We start from the raw sequence: 19,859 nt of genomic DNA, 5'->3' as shown, positions 1-19,859 counted from the left end.
CTCAGGAAAGAAGGAAATGTAATCATTTTTACAATACAGCCCCCATTAAAAAAAAAAGACTTGCAGGTTTTCAAAGAACAGCAGGGATGTTGCCTTTGTCTTTCTCCATATTCCAAATTCTAATTTAGAATGAATTAAGAAACTGGGGGGGTTAGAAGAACCCGATTTGTCCAGTAGTGGCTTTGTACCCTTGAAAGGATACTTTGTATGATCTCCGCTTTCCTGACATGTAATTACTTGCCTGTTTCAAACCCTCTTACTGTATGTGTGTTCTCTGTTGCTGCTTTGCTATTTACTCACAGATGTAGAGGGGGCAGAAAATGACACCTCAAGTGGTCATCTCTAAAACCACCTCCCTTTTAGGAACGCAAGGGAAACCTCTGCGTGAACACCTTCACTCTGAACACACATACTGGGATGAAGAGCAAACGCAATGCTAAAATACTGATCACAGTATCTGGTTGATCCACGTTAACCCGGGATCCCAGATAAACCCTTTTCACTGTGGTTGAAAGGTGGCATGTTTGCAGTAATAATTAATAACCCTGGAAAATAACGATCTGAGCAGAGACAACACTAGAGAACGAACGAGAACACACCGGGCATAACTGGATATTAAACAGGTAAGAATGTACTATTCTGCATGCTGTTAGGTGACATGTGACAGCTTCTTTAATCCTTATCATATGCATATTAAAAGCAGATAAGAGATGTAAAAAAAATCACTAATTTAAGCAAGCAGAACCAGCAGAGACTATGGAAAATATCATCTATTTTTAATTAAAAGAACCCATTACTGTAGCAGTTATGATTTTTTTTTTCAACACCTTGGGTATAACAAAGTCACTTTGCATCCCTTGCACAGTCCTTTCTAAAATGACTAATTCTGATAAATGAATGCAGACGTATCAGGGGCTGCAGTGCATTGATAAATCAGGACCTGTTAAAAGAGCAGCCAGGTGAGGAATAAAAGCAGACCAGGGTTTAGAGCAGAAACATTATTTATGAGCAGCTCCTATCAGCTTCCCCCCTCCCAATTCATTCCCCATTGTCAAACCGCACACATCCGCATTATTATTATCATTATTATTATCTCTTTAAGACAGATTTTTCTTTTGTTTTTATAGTTACTTGCAAGCAATACATTTTCACTAATGTCGCGTTTGTTTAAAAGCTGCAAAAGGTACATGCCGCAAAATAAGCACAGTTACTGAGTGTATATACAGTGCACGGCGATGATGTCACCCACTTGAGAGGCTGTAATAGAATCAACTGGTGGGAACAAGAATGTCATTCCATGCAAAAAAGTGCCTTGCCATTGTAACGCTCAGTGTCGTGTGACACACTGCGTTACATATTCTGTGCAGTCCCTCAGTCAGTGAGAGGAGAGGGGGTTAGAAGCTCTAAAACCACGACTGCAGATGAGTCCGGCTCTTTTGCATTGTGGTTAAGACGCTTGCTTGCGGTGTCTGGTTCATGCTCAGCCTCCGCCTGGTTATACCCTTTTTCATTGACAACATGAATTTAGCTTAGGAAGGCGAGAGGCTGGTGGGCATGATATGATATCTGATACTGGTATCAGCCTGTATCTTTGAACATGTTAAGACTAGACATACAAAACAAAAGCATGTAAAAAACTGCTTAGAAATCAAAAGGAGCATCAATCGACACTTGAATAAAACCTGTGCATGAATGCCACGGCACATCTTTATCATGAACAGCAGTGGCATCTTGAAAAGTCCCATCAAAAATCAATTACCACCAACTGCACAGTACATTCTGTCTGAATATGACTTCAGCTGTCCAGATGTATCTTTACAGTTAACTTAGAAACCACTCCTCCAGGCTAAATCAAGTAAGTTTATATTCAGTCAGGAAACTCATGCGATGGATTATTTATTAAAGTAGACTTCTACGCTACTAAATTATACATATTTTACACTTCAGTCTTCAGCCTGTCGAGGTACCCCTGCCCATAAATTAGCTTGCAGATAAGTGGGGAGGCTGGCTGTAGGGAAGCTGTGGGCAGGGGGGCAGGATAGCTGCCCTCCCCAGTTAGACGAAGCCAAAAAGCAGGTGGAGGCTGGGGGAGGAGGAGGTGAACTCTGGTGCACCGCGGGGATGTAATGGATTGAGGTGAGATAGAAATCCCTTCCTTGCCGATCATTGGACGTATTGTTTATCGAAGGACAAATAAGATACTGGCTATTCGACTGACTCCCTCTCACCACGGCTGTTATAATGCCTCTGTATAACCTAGTCCCTAAAACCCAAATCATGCTTTGCCAATACACCTTCCAAAGACAAAGCTAACAATGGCACGATGTCTCCATAAGGGAAACAGCAGGACAGAGGATTAAACAGGAGCGAAAAGCATTTCTCATTCTGAGTAACACTTCTCTAGTGAGCCATAAAATCAATGAAGCTCTAACAACCTGAAATACAGGCCTTATTAAACGCATGTAAAATCTACTGGGGCAGTGGCCAGGTTTTACGTTCCATGATAATAAAATATCTAATTTTAGGAGCCTGTGTCTAAAGAGGAGTGAAGGATTACAAGCAGAGTCAATGCAATTCACCTCCGGTGAAGTGACCTGATTGAAATCAATGGGAGCACAAATGGTGCGGCAAAGCTGTGCATTACAATCTATATCCCCAATCCATATTTCTTCTTTCCAGATTTCAATGGGTTTTCTATGCAATCCGGGGCTGTTTGATTTGCTGGTGGAGGAACGTTTCTGCAGGTTGTGTTAGGAGGACTGTTTTAAGGAAGTATGACTTGATAGAAAACTACAGTGCTTGCAGTAAGCATTGTGCACCCGACCACGTGGATAGCACTTGACATTCTAACTTTTTGGTTCAAGTCTGTAGTTTGCATCCCAAGTGACTTTATCTCTTACTAGAAAGGTCACATTCCATCAGCCTCTGGACAGCAAGCATTACTCCACTGTGTCAGGGACAAATGTGACCGGTCCGCTCATAGCCAGGGGTCATACATTGGACTTTGGTCAAAACTGGGGAGGGGGCTACGGCACAAACAAGTGTTATTTACCAATGTGAGAAATGAGTCTGAAAACACGCCTTGGACATTTCTTTATTTTGTAGAAACAGAAACTGGAAAAAACTAAAACCACGCATTTAGTTACTTTGCTCCCTGGTCTTGCAAACCTCTTCAGAAATTGCAAAAAAGTGGCATCTTTGCATGATTTTAATCACATAATTGATAATTAGATAACAGAAGGCTGTTGCTGTTTTACTTTATGTTTTTCTATGCAAACACAAGATAATGGTTTGGATGACGTAGTATTTTACCGGATAATCTTAATGTATGTAATGTTAGTCTATGTGGTGTTAATCTATGTAATGTTAGTCTATGTGGTGTTAATCTATGTGGTGTTAATCTATGTGATGTTAATCTATGTGATGTTAATCTATGTGGTGTTAATCTATGTGATGTTAATCTATGTGATGTTAATCTATGTGGTGTTAATCTATGTGGTGTTAGTCTATGTGGTGTTAGTCTATGTGGTGTTAGTCTATGTGGTGTTAATCTATGTGGTGTTAGTCTATGTGGTGTTAATCTATGTGATGTTAATCTATGTGGTGTTAATCTATGTGGTGTTAATCTATGTGATGTTAATCTATGTGGTGTTAGTCTATGTGGTGTTAGTCTATGTGGTGTTAATCTATGTGGTGTTAGTCTATGTAATGTTAGTCTATGTGGTGTTAATCTATGTGATGTTAATCTATGTGGTGTTAATCTATGTGATGTTAATCTATGTGGTGTTAGTCTATGTGGTGTTAATCTATGTGATGTTAATCTATGTGGTGTTAGTCTATGTGACGTTAGTCTATGTGGTGTTAGTCTATGTGGTGTTAGTCTATGTGATGTTAATCTATGTGATGTTAATCTATGTGATGTTAGTCTATGTGGTGTTAATCTATGTGGTGTTAATCTATGTGATGTTAATCTATGTGATGTTAATCTATGTGATGTTAGTCTATGTGGTGTTAATCTATGTGATGTTAATCTATGTGGTGTTAGTCTATGTGGTGTTAGTCTATGTGGTGTTAGTCTATGTGGTGTTAATCTATGTGGTGTTAATCTATGTGATGTTAATCTATGTGATGTTAGTCTATGTGATGTTAGTCTATGTAATGTTAATCTATGTGATGTTAATCTATGTGATGTTAATCTATGTGGTGTTAATCTATGTGGTGTTAATCTATGTGATGTTAATCTATGTGGTGTTAGTCTATGTGGTGTTAGTCTATGTGGTGTTAGTCTATGTGGTGTTAATCTATGTGGTGTTAGTCTATTTGGTGTTAGTCTATGTGGTGTTAGTCTATGTGGTGTTAATCTATGTGATGTTAATCTATGTGATGTTAGTCTATGTGATGTTAGTCTATGTGATGTTAGTCTATGTGGTGTTAATCTATGTGATGTTAGTCTATGTGGTGTTAGTCTATTTGGTGTTAGTCTATGTGGTGTTAGTCTATGTGGTGTTAGTCTATGTGGTGTTAGTCTATGTGATGTTAATCTATGTGATGTTAATCTATGTGGTGTTAATCTATGTGGTGTTAATCTATGTGATGTTAATCTATGTGGTGTTAATCTATGTGGTGTTAGTCTATGTGGTGTTAATCTATGTCTTCTTGGTCAGTTTTCCATTTGAAAAGTCTATCACTGCTGCCATCTTGCTGCAAGAGTGAACAAGATTGTCCAGATTGCTGTAGTAAAATGCAAAACATTTAATAGTGTTGTTGTTGCTGTGTTTGAAAGTCATGGTATTGTAGTATTACTGGTAAGAACAGGAAACCACAGCAGAGAAGGACCCAGTAAGTACCACAGAAAACAGACATCCTTCTGAAATTAGAGGGGTCTGAAGGGGGTCACGTTACAAGAACTTTTAAATGATGACATGACGTAATTCAGAGAGCATTGCAGTGTGCATTTCTTTAAAATGATGACATGACACAATTCAGAGAGCACTGGAGTGTGCATTTCTTTAAAATGATGACATGACACAATTCAGAGAGCACTGGAGTGTGCATTTCTTTAAATAATGACATGACACAATTCAGAGAGCACTGGAGTGTGCATTTCTTTAAAATGATGACATGACACAATTCAGAGAGCACTTGAGTGTGCATTTCTTTAAATAATGACATGACACAATTCAGAGAGCACTGGAGTGTGCATTTCTTTAAAATGATGACATGACACAATTCAGAGAGCACTGGAGTGTGCATTTCTTTAAATGATGACATGACGTAATTCAGAGAGCATTGCAGTGTGCATTTCTTTAAAATGATGACATGACACAATTCAGAGAGCATTGCAGTGTGCATTTCTTTAAAATGATGACATGACACAATTCAGAGAGCATTGCAGTGTGCATTTCTTTAAAATGATGACATGACACAATTCAGAGAGCACTGGAGTGTGCATTTCGTTTCTACTTTTTGACTGTTTTGAAGGGTTTGTTAACTTTTCAAAGTATTTCGAGCGTGGATGTTTTCACCAGCAGGGGTTGGAATCCATAACGGCAGTGCATCGTCCAACACTGCCCGGTACAGAACTTACCTGCAGTAAAAGTTTTCAGGCATGAAGATAATGTTTTGCACTTTCTGTGTACACAAAACTGTACTGGGAGAAAGTGATGTATGTCTTTGTACATCCCCTTCAGCGCCTACATGTAGAATTGTACCATGTTAAGTTTCCTATCTATGTATCTATTTTATAATGCATGTTTTATTCAAGGTTATGGCAGGGCAACCTCTTGAACGCCATAGAGTGACTGAAGGGGAAACGATGGCCTACTGAACAGAAAAATAATTGATTAACCTAACAATCACGCAGAGCACCGAACAGCTGCAAAAGGTTAAAGAATTTGCTCGACACAGCAGAGCAAGAAGGACTTGCAGCTTGCTCTGTAAATACCACATCAGCCTTTAGGACAGCTCTTCATCCGAAGCATTGTGACCTTGTGTGTTTGACACGGCGCTTCAAATCAAACAAGCAGGTTGTTTTTGTGTGTTTACGGGATTCAATCACTGTAAAACGGGTATTAAACCTGCCAATACCTCACCAGAGGCCATTGAATGTCTGCTAACCTTTTAGCATGGCTCTATGGGAGGATGGCATTGCATAGCTTTGCATTTTATCGCCTGGTCTGTTTGCATTAAGCTTCCAAACGTAAAACAGAATTTAACTCCTTTCACCTTCCTAACTGCTATAAACTAAAGTGTACCATTTGTGCACAACTTGATGAATTTGATTGTGCACAATTCTCATACACTGAAAGGGTAAAACTAGCATTCAGAGATACTGTTTTAAAGCTTGACATTGCTAAAACAGAGTTCCCCGTTTAGTGCGCAGCACAGAACCTGCTAAAAATAAACTGCAAATAAATAACAAACTAAATACATTTCGTTTAAGTGTTTGTTTTGACAACTTGCGAATCAACACCCGATTCTGAATTACGATATCATTAAGGGGCTTGTCTGCTATTAAGCTGTTTTACTGTTGTTTTCTTTTTCTGTGCAGTTATTGTCAAAAGGGAGAAACAGTTTTTTATTTTTTATTCAATGTTCTTTCTCAAAAACAATATTAAGCTCTGTTGCATTATTTTCCTTGGATCAATAGTTAATTTTTCAGTGTTTTGACAGCATATAAAATATTTGCATTTTTCTGAACCAAGCAGTATAACTAATAGGATATGCTACTTCTGACAAATGTTATGTGTCTGTAGAACAGTACTCTTAAAATAATTACACAGGACTACACTTCAAATGTGTGCCAAAACTATATTAAATACCAGCTCTGCAGACAGCACAGCGTGACACACAGAACCTACGCAAATCTAAAGAAATGATGTTTTTATTTACCCGCTGTAAACAAATCACCCCAAATCCTGGGGGTATACTTGCCAGATATTCCATCTATTCAGTTTAAAGTAATGTTTTCAAACTGACTGGGTAATTACATACAGAGAATGTAATATAGAAGTCCTAAAAGAAAAAAGTGAGAAGTCTTTCTCAATGTTTTCAAAGCATTAGAAAGTGGGTTTCTTTTTTCCTCCCAGATATAAACAGATACACTTTTAAGTAAGAGCTAATCATTTTTTTGCAAGAAAAGTTTTTACAGTATAATTGAGGTTTGGGTAAGGGTATCAACTTTCACAAACATGATACATAAACTATATACTGTACCAGTATTCAAAAAACACCCCTATGGTAGAACTGTTTGATGCTAATTTTGCCAACACACAGACACACACACGCACACACACACACACAGACACAGATACACACAGACACACACATACACACACAGACACACACACACAGACACAGACACACACAGATACAGACACACACAGACACACACGCACACACACACACACACACACACAGACACACACATACACACACACAGACACACACACACACAGACACACACACACACACACACACACACACACACACACACGGTATTGTAAGCCTGACCACGAACAATCCAAAGTTAGTTCATGTGTCTTTCCACGTCTTTCTGTGTGTCTCAAATTCCACCCCACACCCACTGCTAAATATAGTCTGTGAGTGCTATACTCCAAGCCAAAAAAAAAAAAGAAAAGCCTCACCAACAAACTCTCTAACTTCCAAAGAAACAGACAAACAAGGAATTACAAAGCATGAACATTTACACCAGTCAAAAGTTTCTTTGAAGTTCACTCAGCATAAAAAGGCTAAATAAAGGAATATTCTCTGAACTCCTTCATATAAATTATAAGATAAAGCCAATATTCAGCAGTCAAAAAAAGGAAATTTTGTGATTTTGCTGCTGCAAGTTCAAAGCCGTGTTTTATGAAGGAAAACACTAATGGACAGCAGGCTATGCATATCTAATGCATATTCAACACACTAACTCAGACAACACACTGATGCTAAATGTTAGAGTTTCTAAGTTAGTAAGTTTAAAAAGTGAAGGTTAAAGCAGTAACCCAGCAAGGCTTCAATAACTCTACAACACAGATCACTATTGAACCCGACAGTAGCCCCCCACAAGCATTTGAGTGTGTTTTTCCTACCCTGGTGGTTGTGGAGCTGGCTGTCTCCTCTTTGAGTTGAAACGGAGCTCCTGTGTCTCAGCAGCTCAGAGATTTCGACCAGACATTCAACAGCTGCATGCCGTCAACATCTCTCTGGCACGGTACTAACTAATCACGAGGTCACCAAATGCTTACTGCTCTTCCTGTGCGCCCTGCACATGTCTGCTACATGAGCTTGTTTCTCCAACATGCAAAACAAACATTTTATGAAGACATTCACAGCGATGGGACAGATAACTGAATGTTAGAACAAACACTGCTTGATATGTATGGTGGCATAACTGTTCATACAATGGAAGTAATACAGCCTGTCAAAAAGAAACCGTGCTGGGAGGAGCTCTAGAATAAGTAGCACATTGAGAAGAGCGCGGCTCTCTCTTCTTTAAAAGTTACTGTCATATGGTACCAATTACACTTTTGTTTTCCTGCTACACTACAAGAATGCTTAAAATTTAAAAGAATATTCACACATGAAAAAGCTATGTTTATCCCAGCACTAGAATTAAAACATTGTTTTAAATCAGGACAGAGGATCACTACCATGCTATGGTATTTCCTTAGAAGAGAGAAAGTTACATTTACTAAGCATCTACCAAAACCATGATTAGTGTATTTGATAACCATGCTATACTACTTGTATGTGATGATTTACTGCGCTTACATCAGCTTTGCTATGTTTTTACTATGCTTTTACCATGGCATACCACACTATAATAGTCAGTTTAAAAAGATATTTGCACCAACCCACCTGCCACACACCTTTCACAACACAGCAGTTACTGCTGTGTGATCCCACTCAGTGAAGAACTCCACAGCAAACACATAGAAAAACCAAGGAAGCTTGAGTCAGATCATTTCAATACACTTCTGCACACAATCTAATACATTCACTCAGGTTTCAAAATGCAATTTATTTATGTCACGGCTGTAGGGAATCACTTTTGGCTTTGCTAAATTATTCAAAATGCATTAAAAACAATGTTTACAGCTCCATAGTTTAAAGGGGAAAAAGAAAGTAAATACATTCGTGACAGCTGCTGTGATTGAAGAGCACTGGGCTGCAGCGAGTGCTGTCTCCTCCTGCAATGCAATACACTGGTCTGGGATTAGCCAATGAACTATTGGCAAAATTTTGGTACAACATCAATTGAGGGGTGCCCTGATAAAACTGGATCACCCGATTTACATTTCAGAAGCTATTCTTGCTTCCCATTACAGACCTTGAAGAGCTGTAACTGCTGGTAGCTGATCGAGTGTTTCCACTACAGCCTTTTCATTGCATTTAGAAAAGAAAGCCCTGGGTGCGAGGTATTGACGAATCTGTTGTTTCTGATGTAGATAGCTTCCATAGCTATACATTGAGACATACTATACGAAAAGAATCTTAGTAAATTCAAGCTCAGGGGTTTCTTATTAAACTCACAGCAAGACCAGGAATGGATATTTCCTTCCCTGTGATATTTGGTTTTGACAAAGTTGCAATGTTTATTAATTTGTATGTACAGCATATATATCATCTAGTTTTAAATACAACAATATTCATAAGGCAATTACTGTAGTGATCTGCCTGTTCCAATACATCCATGCAGCACTTTCATAAAGCATTGAAATAAGAAAAGTTGAAATGCATGTTCACACTAATACATGATCTCAAATCAGAGATGGGTGAAGTTTGAGCTGCTTGGGCTTCCATCTATGCCTGCGTGATTTGTACAGTTGGCTCGGACACAGCTGCAGTCTGAGCCTGTGTTCTGCGTTCGTCTGCATGCATGTATGAAAGTGATAGAAGGCTCGTCATGATGGCTTTTCTGATTGGTTACAAACGTGTCCAATATGTTCAAACATTTAGGAAATCATACAGACACAAACAACCCTAATTCCTTCAGAATCGTGAAGGAGCTCCTGCACATCTCAATGCTGTTTCCTACGGGAGTTTTTTTTTTCCATTGAATTTTCTAGTTACACAAATAATAATAACAAAAAAAAGAAAAACAGCCTCAGAATCATAACGAATTTCAGCACAGCACCGTATAAATAGCAGCTGATCCCCTGGAAGTCAGATGCATGTGTTTCTTATTTTAAACGTGACTGAATAAATAATCCATTCTTTCTGCTGCATTCCTCTACAAGCAGCCACAGCGTTACCAAACGGAGAGCCGACACCATTGCTTGCTGATTGCTCGGTCATGCTGTGAGCCATGTTACATTCTGAAGCACTAGTCACAGGTACATCTCCATGTTAACACACTGACTGCAAGGTATCCATATCGTCTGTATTTACTACTGTTATGCTGAGATACAACAGGCCTTGGGTGGAGCTGGATATTGCCACAGCTTGGGATCACTTTCTGAGTGTAAAAGGTAATTACAATACATTTATTTTCAGATGAATATACATAACTTTTCAGGAGGACACCGACACCGTTTGACTGAATGAAGTTCCTGCACATTGATACAGTAGCTGTATGTTTTGTGTTTAAGTTTCTTAAATCCAGGTGTGGAACAGGCTAAATCAGTTAATTGATTGCCAATCGAACCTGTCCATGTGTATAAAAAGCACTTGGATGAGTTTGCCAGTCAGTTCAGGGGAGGAGCTGAGCAGAGAGATGGCAACTGCTACCAGTGTAGGCTCTGAAATATCTGTAGGCTCTGCTGCAATTAGTCAGTTTAATAATACTACTGTATTAGAATTACAGAACAGCATGCAATATGAAAAAGGCATAATTACCAATTTGGGAGACAACAGAGTGTGACAGTCTTCTCTTCTTCCTCTGGTCTAAAAAGAGAGCTCTAAACAAGCCTCTTTATACCTAACCTGTGGTGACATCATTCTTCAACGATTCTTTCTTTTTGTACCTGTTCTCCAGCGCAGCTTGGTATCCTCTCATACCTTCTCTCTCTCTCTCTCTCTCTCTCTCTCTCTCTCTCTCTCTCTCTCTCTCTCTCGGTCACTTCTAATGTTCTGTGATAAACAGACTCCCAGTCCATGCATTTGACACACACACCCTGCTAATAAGATATATTGCTACAGAAGATGACAAGACCCCGACAACCTCCATATATCAAACCCGAATAAGAAATGGTTTCTTATCAGTAACTTTGTACAAGCTTGCCTTTACATTGAGTTAAAAATAATGCACAGACCAAGCAACAGATCACATAGAAAAACAACACAAAACAACAGCTGAAACCAAGAGTCTACAGGCTCTGCTGCATAACAGTTTAATCACTGTTTAGAAGTCTGTGTGTAGGCAACTTTTGTTTATTAACTTTTGCTGTGTTTATTTTTTTTCGTTTATTTAAAAATAAAATCACCTGAAGAAAGCTGCCAGACACCCCATAGAAAGTCTGGGCTGTTCACGCTGCAACTGGTGCAAACCAAAGCAATGAATTAAAGATTAAAACCAAGAGCGACATGCGTAGAAGTGATGCTATCAAACCAGCTGCTTTCAAAATGTGCCCTGAATCCAGCAGGGTGACTGAGCGTCTGCGGCTTGAATTCTCCGGCACTGCTCTGCTTCCCGTTCCCAATCTCCTGCATCTAAACTCGTTTGTAAATGCTCCTTCATGCACGGCTTGCTCAAACAAATTAGGTGTGTGGCTACATGAGAATGGATGGATTTGTGGCTTCTGTTGATGAACTTGTCTCTCAGAGACTGATTTCAAAGTGGTGTGGTTGCAAACCAATCCATCTCCATGCTGTAGCCCTGACAGCAAATTCACCACAGATGTAATTAACAGATGCATTGTTTAGATTACCATAGAAAAACAAAACTGTAACCATAGCCTTTGTACTTCTCCACAGAGCTGCCTTTTTCAAAAGCCTACAGGAGGCCGTCACAAAACCAAAGCTTCTAAAACACGTTTTTTTTTTTTTTTCATTTTAGCCTGGTTGAGTTGAACCTGGTCCTCAGAACTGCTTGAAAATATAAAATGGCATTCTGAGTTACGATCCACAGTTCTGTTTTTACAATGTATCAATCCATTATCCACCCACGCGTTGCTGCTTGCCCCCTTTTCTTATTAGAAGACATCTTTCAAACTGTTAGCCCCTGAAAACAATCAAATCAACTTCGTGCAACACAGCAGACAGATCTTCTACACTCCCCCTGGTGGCTGATGAAGAGAATGGCAGGCTCACAGCCGTATTTATCTAATTCACTCGTTTACAGAGCGAGCTCTTTAATGAACGGCGAGAGTCTGGGCCAGTAAGCTGTGAGGCCGGTAACATCTCTAAAAAGTAATATCTGAGTTAAAGAGCTGTACGTTTCCCGTGCCATGCTCACAAAGGAGCGACAATCATAATAATGCTATTGAACAGGTCACCGCGGATGCACTTGTCAGTGTACAATTTTAATTGTATTTTTAATGGAGAGCATTTGATGCTGTATCAGTGAACCTTTATTCCATGGTGGAAAGGGTAACGGTAACTCCCGGCTCAGTAGCTGCACCCCAAGAGAATAATGATGGAGCAGCGCTTGCTATTGTCTTTAGTTTCTTAGAGCAGCAAAACTCGAGGCAAATGTTTCAGCTGCAAGTCTGTGTCAAAGGCTCCAGTTAGCGTGCTGTTTGCAGGAGTGCAAATGTAGCCTCCGTTTTGGTGACAAGGAGAAGAGCAATGTAAAAGTTATAACACAGGGGAGAACCACCTCAGAACACTTATATAACTGCTTCTACCTAAACCCAGGTGCTTTGACCTCATTGAGGGCTTCGAGACCTGACTGATCCCAGGGCTTACAGGCATGGGTTATGACGACAGCTTCAAGGAACTCAATGTATCTAGCCTGGAACACAGAATAATGAGGGGGACTTCACCGAAGTCTTTAAAATCACAAAAAGGATTTTTACAGTAAATTGAACTGAATGAGTCATGAATAGCATATTTGCCCCAGTGCAAAGTTTGCAATGCACTTTCTAAAAGAAATAAGAAAAAGATTCTTAGAGAACAATACATTGTGTTAAAATGCGTGGGCTTATTTTAAGTTTATTCATTACTTTTTTTATTTTTGCACTGGAGTAAAATGTATACATTACTGCCACCCGAAGTGAATCAGTTTACTCTTATCCATCTTTTTCAAACATGTCATCACAGCTCATACAGTTAAATCCTGGGATTAATCTAGTCATCTCAAGTGCTATGTTTTATGTGAACATCTATACAGGACAGCCAATAAACATGTATACGGTACAGCCAGCGGTATTAAAAGCTTTACTAGGGCTGCTGTTCCCAATCTTACTATGACTCAGCGGTGAAGGAGAAACATTAGGAGAGCGTAGCCCTGGGTAGCCTTGATGGCTTGGGCTGGAGCCTGTTTGTCAGTGAAGCTGTCAGGAAGAGGCATCATCTCATCTGACTGTTCATTTTATACTGGCTTCAAAGCAAACAATCATTTGTGTGACAGCTTCTGGGCTAACCCTTGAGGTGAAACAAAATAAAACAAACATATGAAACGATGTGCTCTGTCACAGTGTTCAACAGCAGAACATGAAGCACACCCCTGTGCGCACAGAAACATGTCAACGAGGCCCGGTGTCAATGCATTTCAAATGCTTTGAAGGTGTCACAGCGACATTCCTTCTGTTAGTCCAACAACGTTCTTCCAAAGCTTATTATCACTTTGATGTCGCTCTTTCCACTCCCTTTCCGCCACGCGTGCTATTTAGATTAATTTGCATTTCTGCTTACCAGATATATTCCTTGGATATAATGACAGGGGGTCCTGAGGGAGAACGGGCTTCAGGATACAGCGCAGGATCAGAACTGCACTGATACAACAACCACAAGCAACGGGAAGATATTTGTACGGTTCTGTGTGTCCTGTAGAGGAATTCTAACTGTGATGAGCTGTGAATGCGGATGAGCGCCCTCCTTTGTCAGTGTTCGGTACAGCATACATTAACCTGGTGTTTCCAGAGATTGAATAGTGACACTTTACTAAACTTTTAATCCACTGCAGGGTTTGTCTCATCTACTATTGTGCAGCTAACCACACTTCAATCAGGCAGCCTGCTTGAGGACCCCCACTGTGCTTCTTACACTCACGTGTGTATTTGTTGTAGTGATAGATCCTGTTAGCTGGGTCATTTAAAATAAGCAATCGAAACTGGGACAATGATGCCAAGGCACAGTAGTACATATTACATTAGAAACAGTCCTGACAGCAGTGTTCATGTAAATGAATTGGTCTCCTGCCCTGGGGAGCATTGCCTTGCCAGGTGTCAGGAGCTTTTGGGACGTGTGTCTCTGTTTGTGCTGCGGACCATCTTGTGGAACCCTAGGGGTCCCCACTTCCACTGCCCAAGAGATGAGCTAAGCTGCAACACGGTACGTTAAAGCGGTCTTGTGTTAGTTAGTTCTGATTGCACCCAGGGCATAGTGGAAAGAGAGCACTGCCCTGATGCTGGCAAGAGCCCATACTGGTACTTATTAAGCGTTCAAATAGATCAGTTTATGCATATGCAAAATATATCTTTAATAAAATATAGTGATGGAAAAAAAAAAAAAACAGCCAGTCAATGCCAACTCGTAGCTCTTTTGTTGATGTCATATCTGTGACGAGCTGCAAAGATAATGTGAAGCATGAAAGCATCACCATTGGTTGTTTTAAAATACTTAATCACTTAACCCTTTGGGAGTTTGTCTGTCATCAAAAGGGTTATACAATATTGCACTCGGGAACAAAAAAATTTGGGGGGGCATTTTTTTAATTTATTTATAGTTTACATTTTTGACAGATTTTTGATTTATACACACACACACACACACACACACACACACACACATACATACTATAGTTAAAATGAGCTTCCCATGTTAAACCCGTTTTTTTGCACAGCTCATATATATATATATATATAAAATCTCTCTTTCAATATGCATAACCCATGTTGCCACAGTATGACACACTTTAACTTGTATGCTTTGTCATCACCGTGGGCTACTCTGTAAAGTAGCCTACAGTATACAGTCAGACTACAGTACATAAGAATCCTTATAAAATACTACAGTCTAAAAACAGTAGTTTCCTATAGTGTAGTGCAGTGCTTGATTCAACAAGAATTTGACATCGATTGCGTTACATTCCATTAAAACATAAAAAAATACATATACATTGAAAGAACAAAGCAGCCCTTACCTGTAAATGCAGGTTTGCTTGTGAAATGGTGCAGATTGGGTATGTGAACCTCGGCGAGGGTTGTGAACATTAGACCGTGCCACATTTATTCAGTCCGGCGACTTTGTGTATTCGTACAGTGCTGTGTATGTCTGTTTGCGGGCTGCTTAACTCTCATCCCCTTTCGTCAGTTTGAAAGTGTGTTAAAAAGAGTTGCCCAGATTGCTGAGAACTACAATTAGCATCTTCTTCAGTTCACTCTTCTTTGGGACACATCTCTAGAGTATTACTTCCTGGGAAAATGTTCTAAAAAATGTAGGTTGCAGTATTTCTTAGTAATCAGTTACCAATCTCCGTGATAATAAATGTTACTGATGATGCAAACTAATCACAACGTGGGTGTTCGAAACGAGCGGCTTCCAGTAACTTTCGTTTGTTGTACCGTCTTTAATTATTGAGGCTGGAATACAGTATCGGCGCATCCACCCTGCTCTCAGCGCTCAGATCAACACTCTGCCTGGAGAGAGACGCGCTGTCGTATTTATACTAATACGGGCGAATCACGGGATGACAGTTCATTTCACACTGTTAATAAAACCACCACCCGGCTGCCATTTGAGTAACAGTTTTTAATTCCTAAAGCACTACAATGCTATTATTATTATTATTATTATTATTATTATTATTATTATTATTATTATTATTATTATTAGTATTATTGTAGTGTACTCTTTTTTGTACTCTTTTTTAAGGGGTAACAAAAAAGAGTACACTACAATAATAATAATAATAATAATAATAATTTTATTTGACTAGACTTGGACTGTAAAACACAATGGGCAAAAGGGTGCAGACTGGTGGACAAAGCTTCCCTTCTGGTCTTTGTTCTAACCCTGTTCTAGATTGTTTAATTAAACCAATTAAACCTCCATCCAGACCCTGAAGCATAGGCGCCAATCCCAGGGGGGACAAGGGGGACAAGTCCCCGCCCCCCCCCCCCCCCTCTTTGCAATGGGGTGACAGTACATGTATTTATACAGCGCATCAGGCAAATATAACAACATATTTGCATCTGTTGCTCGCAAGTTAGAATGTTTAAAAGCAGTACAGATCTGTTGCTGGAGCCGCAAAGCTAATGCGAGAAGTGACAAATCAAAGTCAGGAGACTTCTCCCACAGTAAAGCTTGACGTCTGTGCCCTGAAGTAGTTCATGATCTCATTTTACCTGTTAAACCTGGAGTGGAATGGGCCTCCAGGACCGGGATTGGACCCCCCTGCCTTATTGAATCAAGACTCCAGTGTATATAAAGATATATGCCCTGTAACGAAATCAAAATCTTTTACACTTCCCTACCCCCAAGCAATCTCCCAGTTCTTGTTGGACAGTAAGTACTTGAGGCACACAGTTTTAAATGGGCAGGGTAAAGGCATGCAGGTTGGATGGAGACAGCAGCTAACTTTACATGCTGCTGGCGTCCCTGCACGATTGCCATACTGCATGTCAGGGGGTTCTCATTTTTTGTCTATCCCCTGTCCATGCATTGTGTACTGTACAGACTATACCGTATACTGTACTGTATACACTGCAGAGGATTGAAAGTAGCGTTCCCTTTCTTTCAAGGAACCACACACTCTATTGTTTTCAGTTTTAAAACTAGTTCCACCTTATTTTTTAGGTATATTCACACCTTGAGGCCCTTAACATAAAATAACATTCAATAAAATAGGCCACAGTCAGTAGTGCTCCATTTAATTTAGGAATAATAATAATCAAAAAAGTCATGCAATTTATTATTTTTTATTTATTATTATTATTATTATTATTATTATTATTATTATTATTATTATTATTATTATTATTGACATGGTACATTACCATTAGAATTACGCCTCAGTGCATTTTCGCACTCAAATAATAGCCCTTGTTATTATGTATTTTCCCATTTAATGAAAACAATGCATATATTTTCTTGCATTTGTTACACTGTGTAAACTCATCAACTCCTATTTGCTGCAGGTCTATTAATTATTATGAAAACATATCCATACACACGCACGTATGCACACACTGAGACACACTCACGCACACACACATATAATATAAAGTGAACCATTACGTGATAGAGCCATTTTTTAAAATTTATTTATTTGTTTTATATCAGGCAGGTTATATTAGATGTCTTGTTACCAGTAGTTTGTATCCAATAGAAATAATGTCACATTAAGATGCAACCTCTTATTTAACTATATGTTATAAAACATATAGTTTAGGGTTCTGTAAAGCTGAGGGAACACAAAGATTCCAGGAGACTGGGAGACCTGGTCTGAGGCAGCTTTGCTGTATGAAACCCCAAGCCCCCCCTGGTGTGCCGTGCAGTGGCCTGAAACCTAGTCTCCTGAAACCAGGTTCCAAGCTACAAAGTGTCTTCATGTGCCCTCAGTTTTAGATACAAGCTGATTTTCACCTCAATTGAAGTCAGTTAGAAAGACCACATGTGGCAAATCTATCTGTGGGCAGCTTCTCTCACCTCTCCTGAGGTGGATGTGAGCATGCATCGTAATATATTCACAGCATGTCAAAGATATTTGTGAGCATGCATCGTAATGTATACACTGTATGTAAAAGGAATAGGGACACAGCATCTTTAAAACCCAATTGCTGACGAATGATGTGAAGATTATGACCTTAATGGCTCTTTACTGCCCCCTCTGGACTCATTCTAAAACTGCACCATATATATACTGGATAGCCTGTCGAAGATGAAGTAAAAGCTATCTTATTGCATTTATTATCCCCTGCTTACATACATGTGTCGCATCTAAGTTTTTAGATATCTCTTTAATATATTCTTGAACACAATTAACAGATGTTATGTCATGGGACCTGTAAGACGTTGGTACCAGGAGTGGGGTACCTGTACCTTTTAATGATGTCAGAATAGGAAGCAAGCGCAACAATGAAGGTGCGTCTGAATCACAACACTTTATTATGAGTCTCTATAGAAATGCATTCACATATAGAAGCAGCAAACATAACACTGAGCATGGATATTACCCCAGATTCTAGAGGGAGCACAGGCGACGGGCGTCTGTCCTTCAGCAGGAGGTAGCTTTGGAAAAGATCAGCCAGCTCTGTGTTTTACCCTTCAAGTCTGTGTCTCAGTCTTGCTCGCTAACCCACCTTTTTATCTGCCTTACTTTCTGTCTTCGTTACGTCATCCCCAAGCAGCAACTCGGACAAAGCAAACTTCCCCTGATTCACATTCCCACAAACCTTCCTTCTCTCTCCCGTCTCCAGTATACACCTGGAATATGTTCTGGCCTATCCTGACTTGGCAGTCAGTCAGTCACTCCTCACTTAACAAAGAGCAGCTGCTGCCTCTCACACATTGCATGTATAACAAAGTGCAGTCCTCAGCAAGCAAGAGTTAGGCAAGTAGCACGCTTATTACAAGGATATTAAAATACTGAAATTGTTAAAAGTGCTAGACGTTACAGACCCATGCGCATGCTTGCTTTCTACCTAGTAAATGGTTGTCAACTGAAGGCATTTTCTTAGAAAGCAGTCACCTTGCTTGGGTATTTTGCTACAACAAGCTATTTAACATATGGAATTAACATATGTTTCCAAGCTATTAACGTTTGATGAACTGAGCTATTAAAAGCTAGGTATGGTTTTGATTAAAGCATGGTCATAGTTATGAGATATTATACCACAACATAACATGAGTGTATTTAATAGTGATCTCCTTTTTCACATTGCTGTCTGGAATGGGATTAAACCCACACATCTGTTATTGATGAAGTCACACATCACTTATTCCTAAATAAATATACTGTACATGAATTACAAGAAGAGCATTTTGATTTTAAAGCAAGTCATTTATAACACTGCTCTGCACACTTTCTCAGGGCTGCAATCTACTGACGAACACTTTTTGTTTCAATTTGCTTACTTTGCCTTCAATATCCATTACAGCAAGAATAGATTTTCTATGACAAAATACCAATAATTCTTTAGAGTATGTATAACAAATGTATTATGTTTCTGTGATATAAAAAGAAAACTCAGCAACTATAAGGTGTTTATTACAAAAAAGAATAAATGCATACATTAATGAATAAATAAATAAATAAATAAATAGGGTTCTATTAGACTCTGATGCAATTGTCTCGCCCTTAATATTTGATATATATTCAACAGTTATATTTTAATATTTGTATATTTTAGTTAATTCCTGAGAGGTGCTGAATGTTCTTTACTTTTCACTGGTATGGTTTTTATTCTGTACGCACATCAAAGAACATGTGAACTGGTGTCAGCTCCACTCTTTGTTGACATTACACAACTGAGACAGGCTGCTAAAGTAATTGAGGCTAGTGACTCATGCAATGGCCCTCGGAAATCCGCAGATTAGCAAATGGACCAGTGCTGTCCAAAGAAGGAAGAGGTCCCAGCTGCTCAGTATCTTGTCTTGAACTCCTGGATTGTTCTCTGTGAAGCATGTGCAAGACAAACATCTCAAACCAGAACAGAAACACGCGTTGGAGACCCTGCATGCCCACAGCCACCCTGTCAGTAGCACAGCGCTAGGAAAGGGCTTGCATTATGTATACCCTTAATGCTGAT

The 19,859-nt window shown here is 39.4% G+C and overlaps 1 protein-coding gene across 4 annotated transcripts in view; it reads right to left on the bottom strand.

Moving 5' to 3' along the window:
• The window catches only part of LOC117972793 (gamma-sarcoglycan-like), a 65,001-nt gene extending 49,272 nt beyond the window's left edge, over nt 1-15,729 (bottom strand). For 2 of the 4 annotated variants that reach the window (XM_059027965.1, XM_059027967.1), the window contains exon 1: nt 15,251-15,729. The gene's annotated coding sequence lies outside the window, so the exon portion shown is untranslated. Of the gene's footprint in view, nt 1-8,093; nt 8,323-15,250 lie in introns of those variants that run through there. The other 2 variants (XM_059027966.1, XM_059027964.1) reach the window with 2 other exon arrangements.
• Nucleotides 15,730-19,859: the final 4,130 nt, after the last annotated feature.

The sequence above is a fragment of the Acipenser ruthenus genome, chromosome 8, assembly GCF_902713425.1.
Source record: "Acipenser ruthenus chromosome 8, fAciRut3.2 maternal haplotype, whole genome shotgun sequence".
NCBI classification, from domain to species: Eukaryota; Metazoa; Chordata; class Actinopteri; order Acipenseriformes; family Acipenseridae; genus Acipenser; species Acipenser ruthenus.
Note: the sequence above shows the minus strand (reverse complement) of the source record. Positions and strands in the feature narration are given on the sequence as shown.